This window comes from Misgurnus anguillicaudatus, chromosome 14 (assembly GCF_027580225.2).
Source record: "Misgurnus anguillicaudatus chromosome 14, ASM2758022v2, whole genome shotgun sequence".
Classification (NCBI taxonomy): domain Eukaryota; kingdom Metazoa; phylum Chordata; class Actinopteri; order Cypriniformes; family Cobitidae; genus Misgurnus; species Misgurnus anguillicaudatus.
This window is the reverse complement of record NC_073350.2, coordinates 29,826,248-29,838,124: the sequence shown is the minus strand read 5'-3', so window position 1 is coordinate 29,838,124 and position 11,877 is coordinate 29,826,248. Positions and strand designations below refer to the sequence as shown.

General features: G+C 35.7%; 1 long non-coding RNA gene across 1 annotated transcript; it reads right to left on the bottom strand.

The window, feature by feature from the left end:
- Positions 1-7,914: 7,914 nt before the first annotated feature.
- Positions 7,915-8,269, bottom strand: LOC141369497 (uncharacterized). Its single transcript, XR_012373262.1, has 2 exons — positions 8,097-8,269; positions 7,915-7,999 (listed from the first exon to the last, which is right to left on the bottom strand). It is a non-coding gene; the product is annotated as an uncharacterized lncRNA (long non-coding RNA).
- Between the last annotated feature and the right edge of the window lie 3,608 nt (positions 8,270-11,877).

Sequence of the window (11,877 nt, the reverse complement as noted above, 5' to 3'; positions counted from 1 at the left end):
TTATCAACGCAGTTCTCTTTGTTCACGTATGAGGGCTGCGAAGATCGCATCATTAGTTATACAATACTTACACACAGCACATACATCCCCTGGCCTCTAATTTCACTTTTCTTTTTTCATTTAAACACACCTTAGAGGAAGTGTGATCTTGAACAAGTATTTTGTCACTGGTCGAAAAGACAAACTTATCCAAACAAATTAGCATTAAAGACATTCCCAAAACGGTCGTCCCGACTGAGAGCGGTTTTCTCCTGACACTGTCCTCTTCACCTTGGCTGCTCCGTTCTCGTCTTCCTCATAACCTTCCTCCGCATTCGCTATCAGCTCCGCTTTCTCTTTCTCACGTACCTCCTGCTGCTGGTCTTGTTTCAAATGAATTAGCCGATGAAAATGCGGGTCGAGGTAGCTAGCGGTATTTAACAGCATAAATGCGTTAGATAGTGAACACATAAAAAATATTTTTAAATCTATTTTTTTTAATCCCATTCGAATAGTAGTTTTAACATTCGATTAGTATTATTTTTTTTAATATTCGAATTATATTGGATTACTGAAATTCGTTTCAACAGCCCTAGCATACGCACACTCTGGGAACAAAGGGAATTGGCGACACAAATAGTGATTTCTTGAACTTAAGTGAGATTGAGTACATGTCAGAAGAACGATTACAACAATTATTTTATTTCACTCCAGTATATTTTAGATCCACATAGATCATTAATATGCTGATCAGCAGTCAATAGGTGATATTTATAGTTAAAAATTTGAGTGTATAGGGCGAAATATGAGGCAAATTTACATATGCACACTTGCTAACATTGCTAACTGGTGTGCCTACACATGACGACACCATTTTTGGCTTTTGGGCACATGTAAACTTTTAGTAAGGATCCTACGCACAGATTTATAAATAAGACCCCTGGTCCCTATTAATAGTTTGTCATTCTAAAGAGTACCCCTGTGGTCAGAGGTGTCATGCCCATTGAAACTGAGGGGGCAGCTGCCCCCTTGGATTTTTGAGCCAAATGGATTTTGCAAGCAACCTCAAAAATAAAAAAGCGTCCATTAATCTTTTAATCTGTTTAAAATGCCCAAATTGTCAATTTTGTGCTGCATCCGTGTCACTTTTCAGAGTTTTGATAGTGTTTTGATCGTGTACATTACTTTATTCTGGCGGCAGGCGCTGCAGTCGGCGCGCCCACGAGCTTAGCTGTTGCTGCTGGCTGCATTTGGGAATTAAAACGTGTAAGACACGCTCACAACATTTCCAAATCCCCAGTACGGTAATGTGTTGTTAACCTCCTCTGTGTAGAAATTGTATGGTTTAAAATGTGACCGTCTCGACCTTATATTAGTAGCAGGGGCGGCGTTTGCGTATGGCAGGGTATGGCAGTTGCCATACCCTAGCATTTAGACAAAACTCCAGAAATCAACAGGCTATAATGATGCTCATTCAAGATAATTTAAAATATTTTGAGTAGAACATATCTAAACATTGGTACATCACTAATAAAGATCATTTACACGTGTGTTCGACTTCATGCTATAACACTGGAACCGACAAGCGGATGACATCAACGTGCCGCGAAAGCGGTTTGAAATCAAACTCTTCCGATGATTCCTCGACTCACCCTCGCGGTACTTTGACGTCATCAGCCTGTCGAACACAATCTATAGTGGGTTTCGCGCTGCAGGAGGTCTCATGATGACCGCTTTTATAATCTGTATTTTCGCAAGTAATTCCTTTTTTTTGTTTTAACATTTAAACAAACTCATGGTTCTCCCCCACACTCGCGCTTTGCATATTGCATATTCCAGAAGTAATATGATTTGCTCTGTGGATAAATAAACATGTTCTCTTCCACTGAGAATTGTTGCGCGCATTTTTGAATGTCCACTTGTGGAATAAAAACTGCCCGACGACAAAAGGTAAGACTTGTTTTTGCATTTAGCTCTGTTATACTAAGAGTTTGATTTAGTGTTTTAGTTGGATATGTGTGCTCTATCACATCATTTAAAAGTCTTTATTGTGTGTTTAGTGGTTTTGGCGGTTGTCGTGACAAGATTTGTTAAGGGATGTCATAGTATGTTTTGTTTTGATATTATCTTGTTTTAGTTTATGTGTTGCTGGAGTTGTACTTAGTTAAGAATTATTTGAAAAGCATTTTAAATAAGCATGATTTCTATTGTTCTATTGTTGTTGTTTTTCATTTGCATTGCTTCCGTATTGTTGTCAGTAAGTGTACATCCGTGCAATCGTAGTATGATTTTGTACAGGTTGGTGGAGTTTGTACACATATGTGGTTATAGATTCGTTATTTGAGAATGGCCTTCTTGTACGAAGAATTTTTGCCAGTTGTTGTGAAAAATGCATTAATGACAGAATTAAAGTCATTAAACAAAACGTAAATAGGACACATGCCGTTTCAGATGTAAATATGATGCCAATATGTCATTAATCCGATTGAATAGTATTTGATATGAAAGTTAGTCAACAATTTTATTTTGGAGGTTTTTGCACTATGGCAGGGGCGTTTAGAATGTTAGAAATGTAAGTGCCATGGAAAAGACTGAAAGCTCTATAATATAATTCGTTTGATGTATGTGTATGCACAAATTTCTGTGAGCTTTGCACACTGTGCCCCCTTAAAAAAAAATGGTGCATGACGCCCCTGCCTGTGGTTACTTTAAAGTGACTGGTTACTAGACATTTATGGAAGTTTTGTAATCCTGAAGTCAAGACAACATTATGGTCTCGTACACACTGCAAACTTTCGGGAGCGACAACCACATTTAAATGCGGAAGTGAATTCCCTAAATGTTTGTTACATGTCTGTACGGAACAAGACTTACTCCCGAAAATTTGATGATTGACACACAGATAACCATAGCAATGTTCTGCCGTCTCGCGTGCTTGCTTATCACTCACAGCTTTGACCAAAATAATTTAACAGCATTATGTTTTGCAATTAACCTCCATCTTGGCGTTGTGTATTGTACGCATTTGTGAGGCTGCGCGTGCCAGGTCCAGGTCTTTTTGTACTTAGCCGTTTATGGTTTTTGGCTCATGAAGTGATCAAGTTTTTGGTGTTATTAAAGTGTGAACATGCCAGTACGAATATTTTGATCTTTGAGATGAATCATTTGAATTATTTCGATTTATTATTGGATTTTTCTTGTTTGCTGTTTTTCGTGCGAGATCTGGCAACACTAGTCAGCAAACGTTTGTGCCCGTCACATAACACACGCTGTTTCTGCTAATCTCATGTTAATCTTGAGTGCTTATAGAGTAGTATTGCATCCTTCAAATCTCCAAAGAGTTTTCAGATTTATAAAAGACAGATCAGCTGTACTGCTACTTTTTGAATAAAGTCAAGCTCTTGGAGGAGTACCGCAGATGGAGTTCGTCACAAGCAAGCAACTTACACAAAACATTATCCCACTATTCCCGAAAAACTTATTTGAAGTCATTTTTTTGAAAAAACATTTGATGCAGGTTTACTTACATCCTGCATCTCATGAACCGGTTGTTTTATCACCGGGACCGCCCACAAATCCTACCCCTTAAATTTCCCTCACAGATAACAACACACTTCTTTGGTGACGTCTTTTTGTGTTGGCTCTTGGTTGGTGTGTGTGTGTGTGTGTGTGCGCGCGCTATTCCAGTTGAAGTGCTCAAATATAGACTTCCACTGTACTTGAAACACTTCTTGCGCAATTCAGACTTTTAAAAAAAAATTCTAGAATCTTGTACAAACCCTGACAAAGTGCATTCAGCAGAAATACTCCATCATACGTCCACATGGTTTATTGAACCTTTGCGCATGTTTAGCATGAGGAATCCAACTGTGTAACCGTGTCAGTTAGAAGTCAGAATGCATGAAATACCATTAGACCCCCCCCCACCCTCTTAATGGTTTACTGAAGTAAAGCTCAGTTTGTATAATAAGTAAAACTAGGTCATGTACATCATTCAGTACAGAATGAGCCCTCTTGGGTTAGAGATTAACTTTGAGTTCTGAATATTATAGTATGTTTCTATAGTACTGTAGGCCTGCATGAAATTGTTTCAAAATAAGTCTTACTGTGTTCTGTGAATGTATTCTGTTACCTGAAGGCTGGGAAGTTGAAGTAATGAGCGAGTAAGTCTCTGGTTTGGTTTCTTGGTGTGACTGTGGCTTTTTGAGGCCTTTAGGGGAAAATAACATCAATGTAATGTTAACATTACAAACAAGGGGTGGTGCTTTCTCCAAATTCATCAGTAAGGTCATTTATGGGTAACAGGTCTCTATTAATTGTCTGTGTCATGCTAAAGAAAATTGTTGTGGTAACTCATAAGTTACCAGTTATGGGGCTGTTTCTCGGACAGGGTTTAAATTAAGCCAGCGCTAGACCTTAGTTATTTACAAACATACAAAAAAGTATTACCGGTGTGCATCTTGAGACAAAATAACAGTGCAAGCTGTTTTCAACTCAAATATGCGTTTTAGATTGGGACTAGACTTCTGTCTGGCTAAAAGGGCATTTGTTAAAGTTCTGGACAAATCAAGTAAATCAGGTTTGATTTAGCTCACATAAGATTATTTGAAGAGTTTGGTACCAAAACGCGATAAACGCCATTTAAAAAAACGAGTTACCACCAAAATCAGTATTGTATCAGGTCAGTATTAAAAAGTAAATTCTTCATTTTATGCAAAATCTGAAATCCGGCGTGTTATTCTGTCATCTTTTCTCACTTTTTTCAAACCACAACTAACGCCAGTCCTCCTTTTCTGCAAAATGCAATAAATCCATTTAACCAATCACCGCACCATTCGCCGCATTGTAAACAATAATGGCGCCGCTTTGAGCTTTGAATACACACAGAATCCTAGTTTTCCTCATCTACTTTGTACTACGTGATCAACAAAAAAACAAAAACAAAAAATACTTTTGATGGCATTGATAAACCTGTGCTGGTTTTCTGTGGCGGGGAAGAAACGCAAGCCATCAAAATCGAATAATTTACTCAGGTGAAGGAAAAATGCCGGCTGTTGCTTGTTCTCCCGACAGCATCAAGCTTCTGTCATGCTAACACATTGACCCCAGGGGATCTTATGAAAAACTTTCCATTATTTTACTCGAAATCAATGAAAGTCGTGCAGTACCAAAACATTTTACAGCTGATCGCTGTCAAAAAAAAGTTCAGCAGCGACGTTCCAAGGATGACAGCAGCAATGACAGTGTTCTTAATATGACAAAGTAAGTGTTTTGATTAATGCCATTTAACTCTTTCGCCGCCATTGGCGAGATATCTCGTCAATTAAGAGAAAACGCTTCCCCGCCAATGACGAGATTTTCCGTCTTTCCGCAATACCGCTATTATCTACCAGGTGGCGCACTTCCGCAACTTATACAACCGGAAGTAGCGCCTCACGTGAAAGAGAAAGAACTCCGTGTATGTTTTAAAGATCGCTCTGCATCTGATCTCTATCAAAAGTCCTTTGCAAAAATGGAATTATCTCAGCTTTTTGCTCAAAATTGGGTGTTTTTGAAGAAACCTACCCATGTTTGAGAGGTGATTACAAGAGAACTAATGAAGGTAGGATGAAACAAATTTTTGTTTGTTTGAAAGCAGAGGGTCTGTTCTTTCATCTGATATATTGTTTGTTTATATATTTAAAAAAAGAACATTTTCTGGAAGGCATTAAACTTTTTTTTAAAAAATCGCTAGTGGGGAAAGAGTTAATGTTTATTTTTTTAATCAGTGTATACCACTAGTCAACTTCATAAATATAACATGGAAAAGATAAACACACATTTAAATATGGATTCAATAGATTAATAGCATTTAAAAAAAAACTTGTCATGGATTTATTGCATGTTGCAGAAAAAATAATCAGTTTTTATAATAAATCTTTGAAAATCAAATTATGGATTTGAATTTTTAATGTTATTAACTTAAATATGCTATGTGAAAGTTTGTAACAAAAAATGTGTGTTTTTCATTTTGTCACTTTCTTGGTATAGAAAACACATTTTGGAACCAAACCCTTGATCTGTTACTCTTTGTAATTTGTGATGATTTACTGAAAGTGTAGTCAGTATATACATTATCAAAAATAATGGTACAAAGCTGCCACTGGGGCAGTACCCTTAAAAAAATGTCCTAATATGTATAATTTGAAGTACTAATATGCACTTTTTTGGTACAAAGGTGTATCTTTATGAAAGGGTACTGTCCCAGTGACAACTTTTGTACCTTTATTTCTGAGAGTGTATACTGAAATAAAACTAGATTTTGCTATTTGCATTTTGCATAAATAGATTTTGTTACCTGAGTGCTGGAAGTGTGCAATTAGCGAGTAAGCATTTGAGAGAGCTGGTTTGCTGTCTTTGAAGGAATCAAAAGGAGTAAAATAATGTTAATAGAATGTAAACATTAAACAAGAGGTGAAACATAAAATTATGTATTTTCCGCGTTTATCAGTTTTTATTATCCTAAAGTCATTCCTGTTCGTTATGTAAAGTGTAAACTGTTAGAATGCTCTCTCATTTGTAAGTCGCTTTAAATTAAAGTCTCTGCTAAACGAATGAATGCACTGTAAATGATTTATCTCACATGAGAATACATGTAAGGTTATGTGATCATGTAAGCGATGTTTTCTTACCTGTGAGTTTAGCTGTGTCTGGTACAGAAGTGATAAGAGAGTTCATTTCTGCAGGTCCAGAAGTACGCTACATAAAAGAGTAAATAATTAAGATAATATCACTTTCCTCATTATGAGATATGAAAAGCGTTATTATGATAAATTACTGTGATTTTAAAAATCATAAACACACAGATGATGCTCACCGAATCTCCTGCAGTTCTTTCACTTGCAATAATACAAAGCAGTATTGTTATTGTTAAATCTTAGTTTTGTACTATATTCTTTATTCAATCAAATCTAAATATTTATAGTATATTATTATAGAATAAGCTGATGCATAAAGAAAATACTTACCGTTTTGATCTTTTTTTGCCTAGAAAACAAAGAACACAAGTTTTACTATATCACTTAAAGGAATAGTCTACTCATTTTCAATATTAAAATGTTATTACCTTAACTAAGAATTGTTGATACATCCCTCTATCATCTGTGTGCGTGCACGTAAGCGCTGGAGCGCGCTGCGACGCTTCGATAGCATTTAGCTTAGCCCCATTCATTCAATGGTACCATTTAGAGATAAAGTTAGAAGTGACCAAACACATCAACGTTTTTCCTATTTAAGACGAGTAGTTATATGAGCAAGTTTGGTGGTACAAAATAAAACGTAGCGCTTTTCTAAGCGGATTTAAAAGAGGAACTATATTGTTACGATCCCAGATGGTATTTTTTTTTAGGGGTATGAATGGGAGGCAACAATATGAAATAATATGAAAGTCCGCTCCCCTTCTCACTCTCATAATGGGAGAGGGAGGGTGTTACTGCGCCGAGTCGAAGTACTCCCAAAAGTGCTATTACGCCATAAAATATAGTTCCTCTTTTAAATCCGCTTAGAAAAGCGCTACGTTTTATTTTGTACCACCAAACTTGCTCGTATAACTACTCGTCTTAAAGAAAAACGTTGATGTGTTTGGTCACTTCTAACTTTATCTCTAAATGGTACCATTGAATGAATGGGGCTAAGCTAAATGCTATTGAAGTGTCGCAGCGCGCTCCAGCGCTTACGTGCACGCACACAGATGATAGAGGGATGTATCAACAATTCTTAAGGTAATAACATATTTTAATATTGAAAATGAGTAGACTATTCCTTTAATCTCACCCCTTTTTCTCTAGTTTCTGTCTTTGTTTCAGTGCATTAATATGTGTTGTGTTAGAAATCAGATATTAAAACTGTTGAAGAAAGTCAAGACATAATCTGAATGTGTTTGTTTGTACACTAAACTTACTGATAAAACAGCACAGACCAACACCCATGAGTCCGCTCAGGAAAACACCACCACTGGTGACCATCACTATCAGCCGAATTACTTTGTGTTAAAAGAGATCAGATTAAACAGATTAAATCAATGATTGATCAGCAATTGAGAAATGTTTTGACAAGGAGTTTGAAATGTTAATGCTCACGTTCTCCACTTTTAGGAGTTGAAGTTTTAGGAACTAAAAAAAACAAAATTGAAATGAGAAAATAAATGAATAAACACTTTTACAACCGTTAACAACAGTGACTGCTTTAACAAGAATCTTTAGTACAAAACTTGTCAAATGTATTAAACTCACCTTCTGTGGTGCTCCATTAAACATTATGAGGGTTTAAGGGTGTAGCGGTTTCTATAACATTGCCCAAGTCCAGCAAGACAACACAAAATATACAGCATATTGCATTAAAATTTATTTTGTATTTTTTATTTGGATGTTTTTAATTACATTTAAGGTGACACTGACCCTGACTTAGGTTTACATTGATGCATTTGTCATTCTTTATCATTTACTGTTTTCTAAATAAAATGACACATAATGTAAAGAACATTCTGTGAAAATATAACCTTGATATTTTTAATATTGACTGTGTAAGTTCATGTCAAAATTTGAAATTACATTGAAATAAATGATTGAAATTAAACATTAATGCTGCTCATCTCATTATTAGATTATAAGATTTTAGCCTGGATTTCACAGACAGGGTCATACATTAGTATTTGTGTTCCCTGAGATTCAAACCCGTGACCTTTGCACTAATGCAGTCCTCTACCAGTTTCGCTCCAGAAACACCTTCTACCATGTGGCCACAATTATGCATCATTATTGTCATTGTTGGATTTCATTTAATATATAATGTTGAACATACAGTAAGGATCAGGCTTAGTGCAATAAAATCTTGATGTTTCTCATGAATCAAAAAGAATTACACATTCTCACCAGCTATACTGTTCGTTGGGTTTCCTAAATATGAACTGGATTCTGCAGTCAGAGATGCTGAAATATTTTAAACTTATTGAACATCTAAAATTGTTGTAAAAGAGTTGTAAATATCACAATATTATGTTGTATCACATTTATAGGCTACTTACTTTGTGTAACTGTTGCAGTTGTGATTGTAGAGGAGTTTTGTGTTAAATCTGAAGAGAGTATTTTGCAATGTTACACAAAGCCCAAGCATCACAAAACACAATAATAAAGCAATTAGCCACAAGAGCTTGTGTTGGATTGCAAGTGAATGCTAAAAGCATGATGATTCAACAATGTTGTGTATGTTTTTGTCTATTATTAAACCACGGTCGCTTGGAGTTTGGTTTAGAATTGTAAATAAAGTAATTCCATGTTTCTTTTTTATTTGCTTGCTTTTAATTACATTTAAGGTGACACTGACCCTGACTTAAGGGGGTCACACACCGGACAATAAGGCCCAATCCCAATTCTATTTTATACCCCTCCCCCTTGCCCTTACCCCTACGCCTACCCCTTCCCCTTGCCCCTTGATACAGAGTGTCAAGGGGTAGGGCTGAATATATTCCCCTAAGGAATGGGACAGCACTACTAGACTTTTACACGTCATCATAAGTCGTTGCTAGATCCCACCTCATAGATGGGTCGATGTTATAATACAATAACATTTAATAATACAAGAAATTATTAAAAAAATATATGTTGTGGAACTATCACAAAGTCAATAACATTAGCAAACTTTTTTCATGGCGATTTTTACTAATCTTTTTTCTGAGAACATACCGTATACATGAACACAAGATTAAGGGCAACATAAAACAAGTGATTATTTGTTATTAAAATACTTTTTAATGTCAAAAATATACTTAAATTTATGGGCCATATTGGAAATTTATCATACCCCTTCGTCTGAAGTGTGGTCCCGAAAAATCTTCGTTTGAAGGGCTACCTGGCCCTTCCCCCTACCCCTTCCCCTCTAGCCAAAAGAGAATTGAGACACCCCTACCCCTTCAAGTGAACGCGCGAAACAAAGGGAAAGGGGAAGGGGTAAGGGGTAGAATTGGGATTGGGCCTAAATCTAAAAACAGAACACATTATTTTCTATGAATGTACGCATGTTGGCGGCTGCCCACTGTAACTCTGGACACTGCTCAAATCCCTGTCACGCCACAGAGCACCACTCACATATTTTAACATTAAATAACATCATATTTGTCCCAGATTGTTAGCGATTAACATTGGCTGCTAATGTTTATTTTGCATTTTGAAGTAGACGCTATCTGACTAAGCTCATTCTATTTAATGTGCACTTCCGGCGTATGATACCTCCGAGTTGAACTGGAAGCAAAAATTAAAATTAAATTGAAATAAATTGTTGAAATCAAACATTGATGCTTCTTATCTCATTATTAGATTATAAGACTTAGCCTAGCTTTCACAGACAGGGTCACATATTAGTATTTGTGTTCCCTGAGAATCTATTATTATTTATGATTTACTGTTTTCTGAATAAAATTACACATAATGTAAAGAACATTCTGTGAAAATAAAACCTGAGAATCGAACCCGTGACCTTTGCACTAATGCAGTCCTCTACCAGTTGAGCTCCAGAAACACCTTCTACCATATACAGAATATTGCATTAAAGTCAGTTTGGTAATTTTTATTTGGTTGCTTTTAATTATATTTAAGGTGACCCTGACTTAGGTTTACATTAATGCATTTGGCATTTTTTATCATTTTCTGTTTTCTAAATAAAATTACACATAATGTAAAGGACATTCTGTGAAAGTATAACTACTGTGTGATATTTTTAATATTGACTGAGTAAGGTCATGTCAAAAATTGAAATTATATTGAAATAAATTATTTAAATCAAACATTGATGCCACTCATCTCATTATTAGATTAAAAGATTTTAGCCTGGATATCACAGACAGGGTCACATATTAGTATTTTTGTTCCCTGAGAATCGATTATTATTTATGATTTACTGTTTTCCGAATAAAATTACACATAATGTAAAGAACATTCTGTGAAAAAAAACCTGAGAATCGAACCCGTGACCTTTGCACTAATGCAGTTCTCTACCAGTTGAGCTCCAGAAACACCTTCTACCATGTGGCCACAATTATGCATCATTATTGTCATTGTTTGGTTTCATTTTATATATAATGTTGAACATACAGTAAGCATCACGCTCAGTGCAATAAAATCTTGATGTTTCTCATAAATCAAAAAGAATAAAAAATTCTCACCAGCTGTACTGTGTGTTGTGTTTCCTAAATACGTACTGGATTCTGCAGTCAGAGATGCTGAAATATTTTAAACTTATGAACATCTATAATTGTTGTAAAAGAGTTGTAAATATCACAATATTATGTTGTATCACATTTATAGACTACTTACCTTGTGTATCTGTTGCATTGATGGTTGTAGAAGATTTTTGTGTTGAATCTGCAGAGAGAATTTGCAATGTTACACAAAGCCCAAGCATCACAAAACACAACAATAAAGCAATTAGACACAAGAGCTTGTGCTAGATTGCAAGTATAGTCTAATCTGAATGCTAAAAGCATGATGTGTCAACAACGATGTTGTGTATCCAACATTTCACTATTGTATTTCTGTGTGTGTGCGTGCGTATGTGTGTTTTTGTCTATTTTTAAATCGCGGTCGCTTGGAGTTGGGGTTAGAATTGTAAATATAGTAATGTTTCTTTTTTTATTTGCTTGCTTTTAATTACATTTAAGGTGACACTGACCCTGACTTGGGTTTACATTGATGCATTTGTCAGTCATTAGCCTCTTTCACACAGTAATTTCAGTAAATTACAAGGAATTTACCAGAATAAATTCACCAGTAAATGAAAAATGTGCTGTTCACACATGCAGTGACGTTCCATCTTTTTACCAGTAAGACATCATTTACACATTAGTAACAATGTACCAGTAAACTCTGC